The 19,459-nt window shown below is 37.4% G+C and overlaps 1 protein-coding gene across 6 annotated transcripts in view; it reads left to right on the plus strand.

The window, feature by feature from the left end:
- Window positions 1-19,459, plus strand: part of HS3ST5 (heparan sulfate-glucosamine 3-sulfotransferase 5) — a 276,042-nt gene that overhangs the window by 126,725 nt on the left and 129,858 nt on the right. The window lies entirely within an intron of this gene.

Here is a 19,459-nt window from a genome sequence, read left to right on the forward strand (position 1 = left end):
CTGTGTCTGCCCTTCCTGCTGCCACCAGATATCAATGTGCCATGATCAGCTCACGGGCTGGGGGCTTTGATGATTCCTGCTCTGGGGGCTCAGATAATGGCCTCTGATATAATATCTGCAAAGAGCGTTTTCTGTCTTATGATTTGGCACTCTTGCTCTCTAATTTTTGTAACAACTTGGAGTCACTATAGCACACAGCTCAGTATTTAATTATGTAGATTTTGTTACTATCTTTTCTAATTGTTTCTGACATGTAGTGAAGTATTAATTATTGAGCTCCCGTCATGTGCTAGACATTATTGGGAATAAAAACATGTCTCAGTGACAAATATTTCGAGAAACTTGTAGCAGAGTGAGGAAGTATACATGTACAGCTGCAATCATATTATTAGGTAAATTGTCAAAGTCATGAAAGATAAGGAAAGGCTGAGGCAGTGTCACAGTTTGGAGGAGATGAACGAGGCATGACCGCAATGCAATGTGGGATCCTGAATTGGATCCTGGACCAGAGAAGTGCATTACTGGAAAAACTGGTGAAATCCAGATAAACTCTCCAGTTTAGTTATAAGTATTGTACCAATGTCAGTTCTTCATTTTGAAAATTGTGCTATGGTTCTATGATATATTTACATTTAGGAGAATATGATTCAAGGGTATAATGGAAACTCTCTGCAACTTTTCTGTAAGCCTAAATTCATTTCAAATTAAAAGTTTAAAAAGTGAGACTTCCCTGGTGCTGCAGTGGTTGAGAATCTGCCTGCCAGTGCAGGAGGACACGGGTTCGACCCCCTGGTCCGGGAAGATCCCACATGCTGCAGAGCAACTAAGCCCATGCACCACAACTACTGAAGCCTGTGCGCCTAGAGCCCGTGCTCCGCAACAAGAGAAGCCACCACAATGAGAAGCCCGCGCACTGCAATGAAGAGTAGCCCCCGCTTGCCGCAACTAGAGAAAGCTAGCGCGCAGCAACGAAGACTAGATGCAGCCAAAAAAAAAAAATTTTTTTTTTTAATTTAAAAAGTGATAAATCCTATAAGGAAGGCACAACTGAGTACATTTAGATGTTCAAAGTAGGAAAAAATTATGTACTTCCAATTGATGAGATAAGGTGAAGCTTCATAGAGGGACATTCGAGAATAAAATAAAAGGGACATTTCTAGGAAGAGCAATTAATGTGGGTAAAGGCATGAAAACAGGAAAAGGGAGGACCCTTCTGGAAAAACAGTGTAAGTAAAATGAAGAGCATTATAGCCCGTGAGGAAGGACTTGGGATTTAGTTTATAGGCAAACAAAGGCGCAGGAAAGTGTATGGGACATGGAAAAAGATTCGCAAGCAATTTGATTTGCTTGAGCTCACCATATGTGAACTGAGGCTGAGTGGGGGATCAAGATGGATAGGAAGGTTGTAGAGATAAAATTGTGAAAGATTTTGAATGCCAGGCAAGGAGTTTGACCTGCCTCTTTTATGCAACAAGATAGCCCTGTACATGTTTGAGCTTATTCCCCAGGAGACTCTAAGTACTTTAAAACTGGAATTGTATCTTATATTGAGATATCTGGGAATAGGTGTACAGAGAAAATATCCAAAATTGAGATGTTATGAATAAAAGAGAGGAAGCTGCAGGAGAAGCTTGAATCTGCAGGCCAGAAGATGAATACCTGAGAGAAAGGCTTAAAGTAAAGACATATTAGCTAGAATGAAGGCCATACTGACCTACTGCAGTGGGCAAGTTAAGGGTGTTAGAAACACAAGGCAGTATATTTGGAGTTAACTGCTTTAGTTTAAATGTTTGGATAGAGAGAAAATAGATTTCTTTGATGGAATTGCAAAAGTAAACATGTCTAAGTTAATGAGAAGACTATTAAAATGTTAAATAATATTAGAAGTTCTCTATGTGTAAAAGCAGTTTTGATCCAGTAAATGTACTTGTTAGCAGGAAATAATAAACCTCCACTGCCATTTTTGTTTTTCCTACCAGAACTTGTAGAATATGAGTGTTGATGTCTTGCTTTTTGGGTTCAAGAGGAGGAGTGATAAATTAGAGGGGTGCTCATTACTCTGGAACGGTAATCCAAAAAGAGCAATAAAACTTCAGCATCACCATGTATTCCTGAATATCCTAACGCAATGGCAGGAGCTTCCCATTGGAAAAACATGTCAGGAGTTTGGAATACTGTATCAACCGTGACCATGACTACAACTTTTCAGAAGGCCAAGCCTGCCCTCCTTTGAAGAAGTTCCATGTCTCCTGGAGGGGAGACGCTTTTTAACTCCCAGTCTAACTCCTACTAAGTCCTGGTAAGCAAACACTTTAACCTGTTAGCAAGCAGAGACTCCATTAACACAAACCCTTTTGATCTGAGATCAGTGAGAAGCAGTTAGAGACCACACCCACAGCCATGCCTGAAATAACACATTCTGGTTGCCAGTTCTCACAAAATCACTGCAAAGTGTTAGAGTATGTCTTTCTATCATGTTTCCCTTAAGGCTGCAAAACAATGCGGGACACATAACATGTGCTCATGACACTTGACGGTCTTTTTTTTTCCCATTCATTATGTTTTAGCCATTAGCAATCACCTTACATGCTCTTTCAGTAATTCCAAAGCCTCTGAGAATTCAGAGTCTATTATGAATTCCATTTGATTCTTCTAGCTTAGTCTGTTATGCCAAGTCTTTTCTGTACCACTATAGTGTCATAATTGGAAATAATTTTTTGGTCCTTCTGTATAATCTGGGAATTAATTAATGAAAACTAGTTTTTAACACATTTTTTTCTGACATATATAAAGTTAAACACTTATCTTAGTAAATAAAGTCTTTATTTTAATGGACTATGGCATAATTTTAGTAAATATATTCATGAGACATAAAAAATCCTAAAGTTAATAGAAAGGAAAATTATTTATATAAGCATCACATAAAATACGTGTATAATTTTATCTTTAATTTTACTATTAGAAAAGGGTTTCTAGAATGATTCCTAGGAACCAGTGGCATCCTAGAAATCAAATTTGCAGATGGCATGAAACTGAGGGATAACTCATAACATGGAAGCTAGAACCAAGACTCAGAAAGATCTGTACCGGCTATAACACTGGAACAAATCTGGGGAAATAAAATGAAATGGAAACAAATGTAAAATCCCATCCTCCAGTTAAAAAAAAAAAAAAAAAAAAAGTCCATTGAGAGGAACTTGAAAGAAACACACATGAAAGATTCTAGACATTCATTTAATTATGAATTAGAGGCGCAATGTAATTGCCTAAAAAAGCTGATATGGCCTTAGATTTGTTTTATAATAAGAACATTTCCATAGCAAAGAGGATGATGGCCTTTCTTACACTAGGTTGAGCACACCCACAGCCAGGCCTAAAACATCGCATTAGGTTTTCAGAGCTGCGCTGCAACTGGAACGAAGTGTGTTCAGAGTAGGGCCCCTAGAGCTGTAACAGGGGAAGGAGCACCCTGAAGGAGAGGATATGTTTAGCTGGAAGGAGATGAGGTGTAGTGGGACAGAGTGGAAGGCTGAAAACTGTCTTCTGTATCTGAAGGCTGCCAGGGGGTATGGAGTATAGGAATAGAGCAGAACAAGGAGAAAAGGGCGGACGACACTGGTGTGTAAACCTTGCTCAATTTAAGTCGGAATTTTATTATAACTATAACTGAGATGCCCGGCAGGTAGCAAGTGGCCTCTGAGTTGTCAAAAACCTATCACCGCGAGTGCTAAGGGAACTCAATCAAAATGTGGCTGGTCCAAGTAACCACGGTGTCTGGTGACTCCGAAAGGCCACAGTTCTTGGTGCCTCCTAAACCTCGATCAGAATTATACAGAAGTGGCCCATACCTTAACAGAGTACAGCACATGTTCTTAGCAATACATCAGAGGTCTGTTTGCCTTTTGAAAATGTAATGAAACAACAGTGTAACTTTTACAGTAAGCCATTTAATGCAGCCCCAAATAAGCCAGTTCCTGTCTTATTAGTCGGTGTTCGCATTCCTACTACCTAAGCTGGAGAACTGCTAATAGTTTTCTTGTCTATCATTTTCTCCGAAACCAGAGCAGCTGCTACAATGGAGAAAATAAGCTAAAATCCCTTAAGACATGAATTGTGATCACAGATTTTTTTAAATTTTTTTTGTTGTTGTTCCTGTAATTGAGGTCCAAGACTACAACAGCCTTTTGCTTTCAAATTATGCAGTGAAAACGTGGAATGTACCTACAGGGGCACACAGGTGAATGGAGCTACAAAATCACTTCTGCCCGTATGGAACTTTTATTTCCAATTTTAGTTTATAATTACTACTAGTAATGAATGTTTTATCTAAGTGTTTTAGCAGCTTTTCCATTTTATTCCATTTGGTTCATGCACAATACAATATTTACATATTTGTCACGGATGACGTATCCATTTTTCCACCTTGGCCTTTGACAGAAAAATCAGAGACTGTGAACAACCTGGGCATGATGTAAAATGCTATTAGAATGATAGTCTTAGCCTTTTGTGGATTTTAAAGATACATTGAAAGTTCACTTTATGCTATTAATTGAGAATTTTCTCTCTACAATACCTTAAAAGGAGAAAAAACTTGAACTTTATGCCTCTTCTCACCAACACGCACAGTCATTGACATGCTTTCGTATTTTCTCTCCATCCCTCCCCTCTCCCTCTTCTCCTCTTGCTTTCTCCTTTCCCCTCCTGACTTCCAATCAATCACCCAGGATATTGGAAATTATATTCAGTCGATTGATATAGGTGATTTCTATTTCTAACCGACCTAAATTCATACTCACATGCCAGTTCCTACTATAAACAAATTTATCTCAGAATAAAAATTGGAACAGGAACAAGTAATTTTCATCTTCTGCTTAACAACTTTCTTTTTATTAAAATGAGTGTCCAGAATTTGAATACCAAATTGTTTATTCTAGGACTACTTAGTGTGCTGGCGAAAAGAAAGACAATACTCCATAGAAAAGCTGAGAGAATACAGGAAGGGAAAATGTAGGAAGAGGAAGCTTAAAAGGGAGAAAATTGTGTCTGAGGGAAAAAAATATCTTGGAAATTATACTTAGGGAAGGTGTTTTTGAAAAGAAGGCTATAAAAGAGAAGATAGACAAGGTTTTTTTCAGTAATAAAAAGGGAACTAGAAATGATTATTGTTTGAAGATTTAAAATATATAATTAATAATTCTCAAAGCAAAAACAGTGCCAAAATTTAGCATATGTTCAATAAAACTGCTTGATTGAATTGAATTGACTGTGGAGAGTGTATGGTCTCACCAAAAATACAGAAAATAGGAAAGAACATTATACATTTTAATTTGGCAATAATGAAGTGCTTCTGAAAATCTGTATAGCCCACTGACTCTCCTACCCACAATCCGACTTACTGTCATTGGGCTACAGGCTGCCATTTATACTCCAGTAATTGCTGTGATCGCTTATGGATTTTAACCCTATCCTCCCTGTTTTGCCATTGCATTCATTACCCAGGAATATTTATTGAGCTTATGATGTAGCTTGTAACCATCGTATTTGAGAATTGAATATATAGTCCAGGGCAATCTCTGATCTTTAAAAACTAAAAAAATTAATAGTATCTTTTTGCATCATGATTTACAATTTACGATGCACTTCACATAAAATTGTATAGAAATTAAAATAGGCATTATTGTCCCGTTCTCAAAATTGAGAAAGCTAAAGCTCAGAGAAGTTAGGAAAAACTCATCTGGAGTCACAGATAAAAGGAGTAAAGTAAAGGAGGCCAAGCTGTTTATTTCCTACAGTGCAAAGCTAAGAAACATATCTGTTCTTGTCTTAGAGTGTGACTGGTCAGATTCAGAGTCACCGAGGCAATATGAGAGGTTGGGCTCTTCCTGGTGGGAGGCAGACTGGCCCCTGCACCAGTCCTTTGTTGAGTGTTTACAAGCAGTATGATTCTCAACACCACCCTCCCCCCACTAGCAAGCATTTGGCCTTGATCTTTTTGACGATCACAAAGATTGAATGATGCCATTGGCATTTAGCGTTCAGAGGAACGAGAGACAATAATTGTCTAGGCGAGAGACCAGTGCCCGTGATAAAGAGATTTCCAACCCCAAATATGAACAGTGTCCCTGCTGAAAAACACCTCTGCCATTAATTACTAATAGTGAGTTATTAATATTTTTTAAAACTTGGCATTCATGACCTGAATATTAATGATTGTTAGAATTTATCAAGAACCTGACCATTGGGCAGCACTCAGAAGCCTCCTGCAAATGTATACACACCACTGGAATTTCCCCAGTTTTTAGAGAGAACATGTTATCAGTGCTTCAGCAGTGTAGTTTTGAGTTGGTCAGGGTTTTCAGTTGCTGCTATTCCTTATTATATGTTACTGTTAGTTTTAATTCATCATTATCGATTTCACTTATTATATGCTGCTTAGTTAACCCTGAAGTGTTTAGTTATCCCTACTTTTATAAACAGTATTTTTGGCCTATGATTTACAGTAACTATACTTTAAGACATGCTATATATTGTGATTCAAAGATGGATTATTCATGCAACTTATTGCTAAAGTAGATACACGCACAAACTTCCCTTCAGAAATTACACAGTACAGTATAGTGTAGTATAGTACAGCATAACATATACAGTATAGAATATTATAATTATACTAAAGTATACAAACAGTATAGTATAGTAATACTATAAAATAGTACCATATAATATAGTAATAATATAGATAATATGATACGGTATAATATTATTATCACAAAGTTTTTTTCCCATTTGAAAGTGGAAACAAGCGACATAGATGAATGGTGGGGTGTTTTTTTTTTACCAAAAGGGATGCCTACAAAAGTCAGTAAAAAAAAAAGTGGGAGCCACTGAATTATAGTGCAGCATAACCTGAGCAGATCTCAGGAGTTTGGACTCTTACTCAGAATGCCTGGCATAAAGCAGAGGGAGTGAGCCATCTTCACTCTTACTGTCCTTGGGGGGGCCCACAGGACTGCTCTAATGCAGCTCTTTGTGCTTGTGTGTTGCTAATGAAGTGTTTGGAGACCCTGTGGCAGAGATAGTATTTTTTAATATCAACCAGTACCTTTTGTCTACAAGGACAAGTGTTTCATCCATAATATTTATCACCTTGTCTCTGGTTTTGTTGTTGACTTACTCTATTTTTTCAACACTTTTTATTAAGAAAATATTAGGAAGGAAACAATAATACTAAATTGCAGAATTATAAAAAGGAAGCTTGTACAGCTAAATTTTAAGATACTCTGAGGGACAAAGAAATAAAGCCACTGATACAGGGTGAGATAAATATGTGACATTGGAAATATATGATGTGATTTACTTGGCTGGACACTATGTAGGAGAATAAATTCTATAATCTTGCCAAAACCTGAGGGAAATGTGAATTGAATAGCAATAAATAACCTTATTGGAAAAGGTTGAATGTGATATACTGTATCCTCCAGCCTTTATACAGGGAAATTTCCCATTGATTACAGCATCAGACCCAAAGTGGACTGAAGACGAGGTAATGTGTAACACACTTCACAATGTCCCTTCTGGTTTTATGCTATAGCCTTCTCAAACTTCATGAGTTGGAAGTTCACGTTGAGCTATGTATACAACGCCAAACTTTTCAGCCTCTTTCCAGATTAAATAAGCTTCATAGCTAATGTTTTTTTCTATGCATTTTCATGAATATTCTTTTGCTGTTCAGGAGTCAGACTTTGTTAATATTATATATTTAATTACATTTATTTGACTAAAATTTTAAATTTACAAGTACTTTAGTACCTTATTTTATTTAACCCTCACGATACTGCTGTGTGATAAAAGAGGGTATTATTTCTCCTGTGTTTTACGGTTGAGAATATTCAGACCTAGAGTGGTTATGTGACTTGCCCAGTCATATATAGTGAATAGGTGGCCAAGCTGGTGCCAGATACCGGGGTTTCCACATGCCAATATTTATAAGAATTTTGTTGTAGGAATTATTATAATTGACTATGATAGTTTCATTTCTGCTGAAGTGTCTCGTTCTATCCTTTTTTTATTACTGGGCAATATTATAGACTGCTAAAATGCAATTTGCCTGCTCCGTTCAGGCAGTCACTCCTTAATTAAAATTTTTTGAGTATCTACTTTGTTCATCAGGAGGAAAAAAAGCAAAACAGATGTAAGAAGCTGCCCTCAAGGAGTACACAGTCCAGAAGGGAAAGCAGATAAACATATATGCTCACTACAATACCTTAACCATTTGTAATGTACTAAAAAATATATTTGGTCTTTGTGCCCTCCACTCCCATTCTGGTACAAAGCTCTTAAAACCACTGCAATTTCCTGACAGGAATGTCTCATTGTCTGCTAATGAGATGACGTATGGGGGAAGGGGGGAGGCCTAGAAAAACCAACCACGTGATTAGAAGGCTAGAACTTTCAGTCCCACCCCTCAATGTCCAGGAAGGGAGAGGGGCTAGAGATAAGTCCAATCACCAATTGGCAGTGATTTAATCAATTATGCCTTTGTATGAAACTTTAATTAAAAACTCTGAAACAATGAGGTTAAGAGAGCTTCTGGGTTGGTGAACACAGTGATGTGCTGGGAGGGTGGCACAACCAGAGAGGTCATGGAAGCTCTGTATCATCACCACCCCCCATACCTTGCCCTATGCATCTCTCCCATTTGGTTGTTCCTAAGTTGTATCCTTTATAGTAAACCAGCGAGTATGAGTATAGTGTTTTCCTGAATTCTGTGAGTCATTTTAGTGAATATTGAAGCTGGGGTGAGGGGATCCTTGAATTTATAACCAGGGACGACAGAAGTATGGATAGCCTGGGGACCTGGGACTTGAGACTAGCATCTGAAGTGAAGACAATCTTGTGAAACTGAGCCCTTAACTTGGGGGGGCAGAGGGTGTCTGTGCTAACTCTGGGTAGTTACTGTCAAAATTGAATTGAATTGTAAGATACCTAGTTGGGGTCAGAGGATTGGAGAATTGATTATTGCTTGCAAAAACCAAACACCAGTGCTCACCATGTCCTCTACAAAATGCCCTGTATGTGGCTCAAGGCATGTGGAGTATATGTGGCCAGTGTGGTACTCTCTAGGTCACTTTGCATTTCTGTGTCCACCAGTTGTGTTGTGTACTTATCAATAACTAGTAGTGTTTGCCCCCAAACTGTTTGTGGTAATTGTATTTTGTATAGTTATGCACTATAATTGAATATTAAGTAAATTTAGGACTATAAATGTGAAATGCAAGAGTAGTTTCTATGAAAATTTAGTCAGATTCTTTGGAAAGACTTTGATAAAGGTAAGTTGCAAAAAAAAATTCTATCAAAGTGGGCTTGGACAAGACCATTCTAAAAGACTGAAGAAAAAATTTAAATCTAGAAAGATTAAAAATGTATCTATTCCTAGAATACAAAATTGCCCAAGAAGTTACTTCAGAATACACTTTTAGAATCATAAAAAAACTAATTGCATAAATATTAATTATAGTACAAAAGCTTTAAATTAAAAAAATAAATCAGGAGGAGTCTCCACTCAGAATTCTTCACAAGTATCTTTAAGGTTTCACTTTAAAGAAATAAAACTGAAATTTGTAGATGATGAAATATGGGTGTGACTTAGGGAGGAAGAAAATAAGAAACACCAACCACCAGACCTATACTCAAAGAAAAGGCCTTGATTCTTCTTCAAAAGATGATTCATATGTTTTAAGTTAAAATGAAATGCACAAAGTGTGTATTACTTGTCAAATTCCCTCCTTAGCCAACTTTTCAATTAGCCAACTAACCACCAGTTCTAATTACAAAATGAGAGAATCGACCATACCTCAACTCTTCCTAATGTTTTTTGTTAAGACATTGAAGTTATCACCTGTGATCCTAAGAGTAATATCAAAATTTAGATTATTTGCAATACCACTTTGTCAGTAGGGATTTATGACCCCAGTTTTCATTTTCATTTAGGGAGAGTTAATCAAGCTCCTAGTCAGTAAATTACTCTTAGATTGACTTTGAAAGAAAAGCATAGCCCTCAAGTTTTGTTTCTTCCATTCCCTAAAATAATTTATGAAACAGAGCTGTCTGACTCGTCCAAAGTCAGCTTCATTACCCTGCCTCCAGGCCAGCTTCCCCTCACTGTGCTAGACTGTTTAGAAATGTCCTCTAGGCTTATGATTTCCTACGAGAGGAATTTGTGACCTTGATCGTTAACCTATACGTGAACCTGAGAACCAGCCTATTGGAATTTTTTTCCCATGCATCAAATCTTAATCTCACCTGCCGCTGGTTTCAAACTCCATTTGTTTAATTTGTTCAAATATGCATTGCCTACTTCCTGTGTGCCAGGATCTCTCTGGGAACTTGGGATGCAAAGATCCATACCTTCATGGTACTTATATTTTAAAGGGAGGAGAGGAGAGTCAGAAAATATCAGTAAACATAAAAGATAGTAAATTACCTAGTATATTAGAAGGAAATACATACTATGGGGGAAGGGGAACAGCAGGGCAAGGGAGATCAGGAGCACCAAGGATTGGGGAATAGGTTGCAATTTTAAGTAGTATGGTCAAAGTAGATTCACTGAGAAGGTGACATTTGGGTAAAGACTTGAAGTGAGGAATGTGACCATGAGGGAGAATATTCCAGGCAGAGGGAAGAGCCAAGGCAGAGACTCTAAGGTGAGAGGTGCCTAGCATGTTTGAACAGCAAGGAGAGAATGTGCCAGGATGAGGTCAGAGAGATAACTGTTAAAAGGACCAACCTGGCTGCCATGCTGAAAATGACTGGATGGGAGAGACCAATGTACAAGTAGAGAGACTAGTGAAAAGCTGTTGGGATAAAGAGGCAAGAGATGGTGATATCTCACTCCTGGGTGATAGCAATAGAGGTAGTTAGGAGTGGCCAGTTCGAGACATATTTAGAAGGTAGAGCCAACAATATTTCTTTGGTATAGATGAAAAAGAGGGGTCAAGAATGACTCCAAGATTTTTTTGACTTGACAACTAGGAGAATAGTATTATCAACTGAGATAGAGGAGATATTTCGAGGAGCAGCATTGTGATGAAAGATCAAATTTAGTGCTAGATGTATTGAGTTGAGATGTTTATTAGACATTTAAATGGAAATGTCAAGTCAGCAATTACCTTTATGAATCTAAAGTCTAAGGAAAGGTCATCAGCATGTAGATTGTTCTACTCTGAGAGGAGGTGAAGACCAGCCAGATCCCTCAGCTGGAGTTTCACAAGGGAATTAAGCCCTCCTGCCTAAAGATCTCTTGTATGTAATCAATTCGGTTCTCTCCCGGGTATCTAGGATGGTACGGATTATGTAGGCTCCTTTAAAGAGTTGAGAAATTGTCTCTTTGTGTTGTGTGGTTCAGGTGAGGAAGCCCAGATGAGAAAGATTGCTTGGATGCCTAAAGAAAATTTAGGTTCTCTGTCTCTTTTTCAGGCAAACTGTCTTAATTTTTATTCTTAAAGTAATTGAGATCTTAAGATATTTGGAGTCATTTTATAAAACCTTAAGTGGAATACTGTAAACCAGTGATTCCCAAAATGGTCACGTTTTTTACTGGTGTTCATATAAAAGGCGGTGGGGGGTGATGGCTCAGATATGTATGGTGTTGGAGAAAAATAATTAAAACAAAGTCTTCTACCAATCCAGATATACTCTCCACAAAAGCAGTAGAAAAAGAAAACACTTTTATTAATGAATAAGAATTAAACTTAAATGTGATGTGCATCACACATAGTCTAATAAGAGACTGCAAAAACAGAAAGAGATTGCACTCTCTCATATAGGCAAGTAGATACAACCCATTACAGACACAGTAACTAGCCTGAAAGTAAGAGGACTTGACAGCACCATTTGTCACATATAGTTTAGCCTAACTCTACCTAGTAATTGGGTTGCCTATCTGTGTTAGCTTATTGGCTTCATCCAGAGGAAAAACATACCTCATATCTTTATGACAAGAGGTAGCTTTGCAAATTAGAGCAAGGCGTTCGCCGAAGTTAGGCTCCTATCCTCCCACAGAAGAGGGAGAGAGGGGTGCTGTCTTCCTTGATGTGTGCTTTTCAAAAAGATGGCTCCCAGGTCTCTGGGTCATAAAGCTGACAAAAGCCCTATCTAGTTTTCAAGTGGATTTATGTACATTTTAAAGACAAGAGAAAGTATTTACAATGATAAATTTTCTAAAATAAATGCTCTAGGTAAAAGGAGGCAGGGGTGGGAGATGGGGGAATCTCTTCCCTAATCTTCAACAGGGAGGATTAAGCCTCTTGTTTTTAATTTTTATTTGACCTTACAGTGGTGAGCTCTGGGTGTTAAATAAACATAAACATTTCTTTACTATAGGACTTCTCAGGACTTTTAATTTGCTTGTGTGCGTTATAAAATTTCAAGAGAGAAATGTGTTTTGCAGCATTTCTCAAATGTGTTTGATCATAGAACTTTTTTTAATGGAGTATCTCCTAGGACCAATTCACACACTGGAAAATGCCATGCTGACCTAATACAGATCTGACCAATTCCAGAAACAGTGGGTACATTTATTTTGTTCTGATACCTTATCCTGCACCTGCATCCTTTGTGGCCATAGTCACCAAAACTTTTAAGTAACTTTTGCACTTGACTTTTTAGTTTGTTGATGTTTTCTCCTATTAATTTTGCTTCATGATATGCTATTTTTATGTTCGGTTAAAATATAAATATTCTGTGTTCCCATTTTATTACTTTGATAATAATGCCATGAATATTTTATGATTTTAATATTTTTACCACTTTCACTATTCCCTCAGTTCTATTTCTGGACAGTTACACTAATCTTGGAAGCACCTAGATATCTATTTGAAATCACATGTGATGTTTTAAGTCTGTAAAATGTTTGCTATTCTAAAATCAACCTTTTAAAGGCCAATTCACTGCTTGAGGGCATTAAATGTCTGGGTAGCTGCTCCTGGGAAATGGGGGTGTGGGTGTATATGTCATAGACTGGTGTTTGGCTATCCTAAGGCATAGGCCATCATGAGAATTAGGTATACAACCCATAATTATCTCATTCATACATTTACTTTCTTGTAAACAAGAACTTTTACTAAGTAGCAGATATTTTCATCCATCTGTAATTTCTACTAAATTTCTTTCTAAATCTACATGATTTACAAAGCAGAGCAAAGTCCACAATAAGTATAGGATGCTTCCAAGTAAGCTGAATTATTTCTTTAATTTACGTAATTACTCATTGAATTTTGTCCACTTACAGAGCCATCCTAAATTTCTTCACACAGCCTAGCACATCTTGCCCTTCAAAGGAACTTTTTCTCCAGTTAGTCCTCTCCCCACCTCTTGTTTAATCTTTGTTTTTCATTTGCAAATTTGCCAGGAATTTAGTCTCTCCTTCGTAATGATACCAACTCCCTTCTAAAAAAAATGTTATCTTTCAAAACACTATTAAGCAAATTAGTAACTTCAAAATATACTCATATAGTAGCATGTTGTCATCACACGTTCTAAAATCCATATCCAGTGACTGTCACTTTATAGACAGATGCTGAACTCCCAAGGAATTTGGGGTGTCTCTTTGTAGAGCCCCAGTCTGGCTAAAAGGTGCTGGGAAAGATGCTAGTATTTGAGTTTTAGGCTAGAAAGAGGAGATTTTCCAAAGGGCCACTCCCTACTTCTTAGGCTTTGTCACTGGAATTTGGGCAGTACCTTTTCCATGTGCCATTTTAAAGTAATGAATGAATATAAAGGAAAGAATAAGCTAAAAGAAGTTACTTAAAGGACATAATGTCTTATTCTGTCACAAAAGCCCCACTTAGTGGAAGGACGGATTGGGATAGATCTTTGTACTCCTTTGTTTACACCACCTCTGCCCCAACTCACAGGCAAAAAGAGGAGTTCCTAAGAACAAACTGACCTGATCTAAGGAACTAGAAAAGATCTCCTAACTGTAATTTGGTCTGTCCTGCTGAATTTCTGCTCTGGAGAAATTGGTCCTCCTAAACCTGCCTATGTCATTCAAACAGGCATTCCTCAGTGGCTCTCTGCACTTAATAATGGCTAAACTCTCACATGAGAAATGGTGGGATATGGGATCTGAATGTAAAGACTGTATGTCCTGCTAACTTTCCTTGTATCTTTCAGTGGTGTCCATTGAAGTGATTGTAATCACTTAATAGCATTCAGCTAGAAGAAGGCAGCTTTTAGAAAATGAATTTATTCAAGTCTTTCTTCCACTCAAATTTCCAAATTTAGCCAATGGAAGGGTAAAGATGTCTAAGTCAAATTCAGTCAGAATTAGAGGACTGAATTCTGAGTTACCCAAGCTCAGATGAGAACTTGTTCCTCTCAATATCATTCATCTTCCCCCAAAAGATAAACCTTATATGTCTTGAAAATAACATTTATCCTTCTAAAATATGTATGTAAGGTATCTAGTGACAGTGTGGGTGTCTTGCACTTACTTTTTGCACCTATTCATCAACTGAATTTATAAGTTAGGAGATCAGAATGCTTAGATAAAACAGCTATTCAGACACCACTCAGAACATCTGAGTTGGGAAGCTGCCTTCCAGGAATAGCCTTCTGATTTACAGAAGAGAGTACCTTAGACAAAAGGAATCTATAAGCATGATCTAAAGTTACTATTAGTGTGAAGACACATGTGGAGGACATTTCACCCTTAATAGTGATATTGATTACTTAAGAATTAATTGTCTCTTTAGGGTAATAATAATGACAATTAACATTTATTGAATGCTTATGCACCAGGCACTATACTAAGGGCTTTACAATCCTACTATTTTATTTAACCCTCAAAAACCCTACAGTTTAGGTACCATTATTTTCCCTGTTATATAAATGAGGAAATTATAGCACAGAGAAGTTAATAAGGAACTTATCCAAGGTCAGTGCCCGGGATCAGATCTGGCAGAATGATGCCAGGGTCTACCTTCTTAACCTCCATGTGACACTACTTCACACACATGTTTGTACTACAGCCATCGCAGTTCCCCAACACACCAAGCTTTTTGGGTCCCACAAGGTTGTCCCTTTACCCATGATACCTTTGCTCATCAGGTCCATGTTGTGACTTGCTACTTCATTTATGATGACTTGCTGGCTTTTCCAAGGAGAGTTACAGTTTTCTTTCCTCTCAGCTCTGATCACTCACACTCACACACACACACACCACACTCTCTCTATATATATTTATTTATATATTTATATTCACATATATTTCTCCTTTAGCCTTTACTGTATTAAACTATCATTTGTTATGCTTGTTCCTCCACCAAATATGATGATATCGGGAAGCAGGTAGCTTTGATCTCCAGTGCCCCACACATCAATGATTAATGGGAGCTTGCTGATTTAATATGTTCCATGAATGGGCAAACAAGGTATTAGCCACTTAAGTCCTGTTCCATAAAGACTGCTGTAATGTTAGCTTGATAAAATCTGAAAAGAAAAAAAGATAAAATCTGAAAAGAAAAAAAGAAAAGAAAAGAAAAGCACATCCATGCTGCTATCAAGTTAAATTTTTAAAAAGAGGAAAAAACAACTTAGACAATAACAGCCTTCTATGGAAACTATGGAGAAAAATAATATAACCATGTTATATAGCATAGAAGTTCATGGTAGAGCTTCTTTAAAAGAGATTGTGGTAGCACATGTTTTATTGACATTGGAATGATTTCTTTCTCTTTATAACTTTATGGTAAAAGCTATGAGCTGAGGACCAATATTCCCCAAATTATATAATTCTGAAGTCTCTAGCTGAATAATCTGTGACCCTCCCTCAGACTGCAGGCAGTTTCCTAAATTTTCAAAAATGGAATGTCACCCCTGCTCCTGGGTGTTGCTCTTTTATTTATCTTTTTTTTTTTTTTTTTGGCTGTGCTGGGTCTTCATTGCTGCGCACAGGCTTTCTCTAGTTGCGGCAAGCGGGGGCTACTCTTCGTTGTGCTGTGCGGGCTTCTTATTGCGGTGGCTTCTCTTGTTGCGGAGCACGGGCTCTAGGCACGCAGGCTTCAGTAGTTGTGGCTCACGGGCTCTAGAGTGCAGGCTTAGTAGTTGTGGCGCCCGGGCTTAGCTGCTCCGCGCATGTGGGATCTTCCCATACCAGGGCTCGAACCCATGTCCCCGGCATTGGCAGGCAGACTCTTAACTGCTGCGCCACCAGGGAAGCCCCTGGTTGTTGCTCTTTTAATTGACACTTTAGAATGACAAGATAGTAGGCTCCTGGAGTTCAGTTTTGAATTTATCATTATACAACTACTTCAAAAATTCCAAGGTGAAAGAAGTGATATAAAAAAAAAAAAAAAAAAAGGTAGGCCAAAAAAAGTGGAACACACCATAAATAGACAGGTTCAAGCCTTGTGTTCTTGCAACTTAACAGTGTGATATTGGGCAAGATATTAACCTCTCTGTGAGATAATTCCCTCATCTGTAAAATGAGATAATGATAAGTGTCTATCTCTTAAGGTAATTAGGAGGATTAGGTGAGTTCATCTAAGTAAAGTGCTTAGAACAGTGTTGGCACATAAGTACCATATGAGTACTTGCAATCATCATCATCAGGTTATTTAGAAATCTATGTGCATACATTAGATCTCAACAGAAGTGCCTTCAAAAATTGTTATATACTGTGCCCTCCACTTACTGAAGGTGTTACAAAAATAACCCTGTGAAAAATATTTCTCCGAGTTAGAACCCTTGTCCAAAATAATATCTAGTATGTTATTTAATATTCATTATGTTATTTCTTACCTAAAGATTACATGACAAATTTAATTTTGAATTTAGTACCAGTAAAACTTTTCTCTCTTGAAGAATAGATATCTGTTTCTATAAGGTATTGAAAATTATAGACCACTTTTTGCCTTGAGGAAGAATTAGCCAACAGAGTTCAAGGTTACAACCTTTGGAAGAACTTGAAATTTCAGTGCCTGTGTTGTCAAGATACATATGCTTTTATGATCAACCAAATGAAAATAGAGTTAAATTTTGTTTTCGGAAATTAAGGAGTCTAATCAGGAAGAATGTCTCAAGAATGGTCACTGGTACCTAGGGTAGAGGTGGGTCGGGGACCCACAGTGAACAGAGCCAAGCTTTTCCTCAGAAAATAGTCGCCTCCACAAACGTCCCAGTGTAACTGTGAAGCAGCAGCTTTTGACACTGCAAGGCACTGAGTGTGTGGGTATTTGATGGTGCAGGGCTGTATGCTGAGGGTTCTCCTCACTCAACCTGGTGCTGCCACAAATATAAAGACAAAGTCTCTTCCATTTAGCCAGCATCCATTGTTTTACTTTCAAAGACTAGAAGCTACTTGCCTCAAGATTGATTCTCATTGAATTTGATTATGTCATCTTTCTCTGCCCATAACACAACATTTATTTCAACATAAATAAATAACAGTTTGTAAGCTACCTGTTTAAGTATCTCTCTAATAAAATAAGGAGGCTATTTTCATATGTATATCATTCTGTGTTAATAAGGCAGGATTAAAAAAAAAATAAGGCCAGATTGAGTGACAATAATGATCAATTATAAGTACAGTTTTATTTTATAATAATTATTACTTTGTGACTGAAAACAACTTTGGGAGACGGAGCAAAACACAGAACACACAAGTACGTTGAATATACATTTTGAAGCACTTCCTTTAAGAGGAAAAAAATGTCGATGCAATGGCACTCTTGTGACTCCATGGTTTTTTTCCTTTGTTCTATATTTTCTATATTTAATGTTATTAGACCACCATTAAATCTGGACCAAGAGCATTTGTCAACAGTTGAAGGCATTTTCTCTTTGGCCACAGCTGCAGCTTGAGGTTATTCAGGATGACCCCATAATCAAAGGGCAGCAATAAAGTGACCGTCACCATCCAAGAATCTATTCAAACAACTAATATACATGTTAAGTGGAAAACAGGACAGATGGCAATATCAGCCACAGAGAAGTTCTTTGTCTTTCTTGGAGACTGATATTCAGTTCTAGTCTAAATAGTATATTAGCTTCAAAAAGATATCTTTACAACAGCTACATTCTAAGAGACCAAAGAGCTCCATACATGGTTTTACATTGAGATGACAGAGAATATTTAAGATCTTAGAATATTTGGAGATATCTGCATAAGACCAATCCAGAGAATTTGCTCAATTGGAGGAGGCTTATTTATATGAGAAGAATTATACATGGTGATGATTACTTCACTCAGGTAACAGATATTTATTAGGGACCCCCTAAGTGCAAAGCACTATGCCCTCTGATGAGGATGCCATAGTGAGCAGGGTAGTTATGGTGTGTTAACTATCTTCTTAACCCCTAATGAAATGATTGAAAATGGATTATTTTAAAGGCACACACTTATAAGGACAAAAGCATGGGATAAGAGACAATAGCAACAAGTCATTTAAGCTAGAGAGCAGATGTAGACATGGAAACCAATTTAACAAACCCCAAAATGCTTAATCTTAAAACCAGCACGGGGGCAAAGTCTAGAAGCAATGCAGTTTCCACCAAAGCACTCCCAAAATGTTCAAGAAATGACCTCACCGTGAATGTCTAGATTTGGGGAGTAAACATGAGCTAAATAACAGGAAGATTGATCGAGAGCAACTAGTCACCCTCCAGATCCCCTTACTCATCCATACAGCTGGGAGACTGATGTTTTATTCCATAATGAGGGCAAAACGGAGTTAGTGGACTTGGGAACATCAGGGAGAAGAAAGAACAGAGTATCACCCTAAAAATGATGGATTTAAGTGAGAGTTTACATATGGAATGTTGAGATTCACAGCCTTCTTCCTCACTGGACTTAGAGAATCTTGACAATCAGAGTTCTCCAGGAAGGATATTCAAGAGTCTTTGGGGAATTTGATCAATCTAGAAATGAAAATCCAAAGGATACAGAGATCAGGGATTCCTTAGGGAAACAGCCTGGCCAGATCACCGTGGAGTATACAGAGTACAATTGACCCATTTCTTGCATATTCACAAGCACCTTACTCATAAGTGTAAGTAAACAACAATAGATCATACGTGTTTAAGGCAAGCATCTAATTTGGCATACAGACCAAAAACAGAAAGTAATACTTTTTAGGAAACAGAGTTTATATGAAGACATAAGACAAGATTTGTCTCAGTAAAACCAGAAGAGTTTGCTATATAAAAGAGGCGTATCCAGAGAGCAAAAGAAAAATATGCCTGGAAATTAATATTATAATAGCAGAAATGAGAAACAAAATAAAAAGCTTGGAAGATAAAGTTGAGGCATTATCCCAGCAAATACAGCAAAAAGGTAAAGAGATGGAAAGTAGAAGATTTTTTTTTTAATTAGTGTAAGGATCCTACTTCTGAATAATAAGAATTCCCCAATATGAGAAAAATTTTTGATGGAGGGGAAAAATCATCAAAGGAATATTCTCAG

The sequence above is a fragment of the Balaenoptera ricei genome, chromosome 12, assembly GCF_028023285.1.
Source record: "Balaenoptera ricei isolate mBalRic1 chromosome 12, mBalRic1.hap2, whole genome shotgun sequence".
NCBI lineage: Eukaryota > Metazoa > Chordata > Mammalia > Artiodactyla > Balaenopteridae > Balaenoptera > Balaenoptera ricei.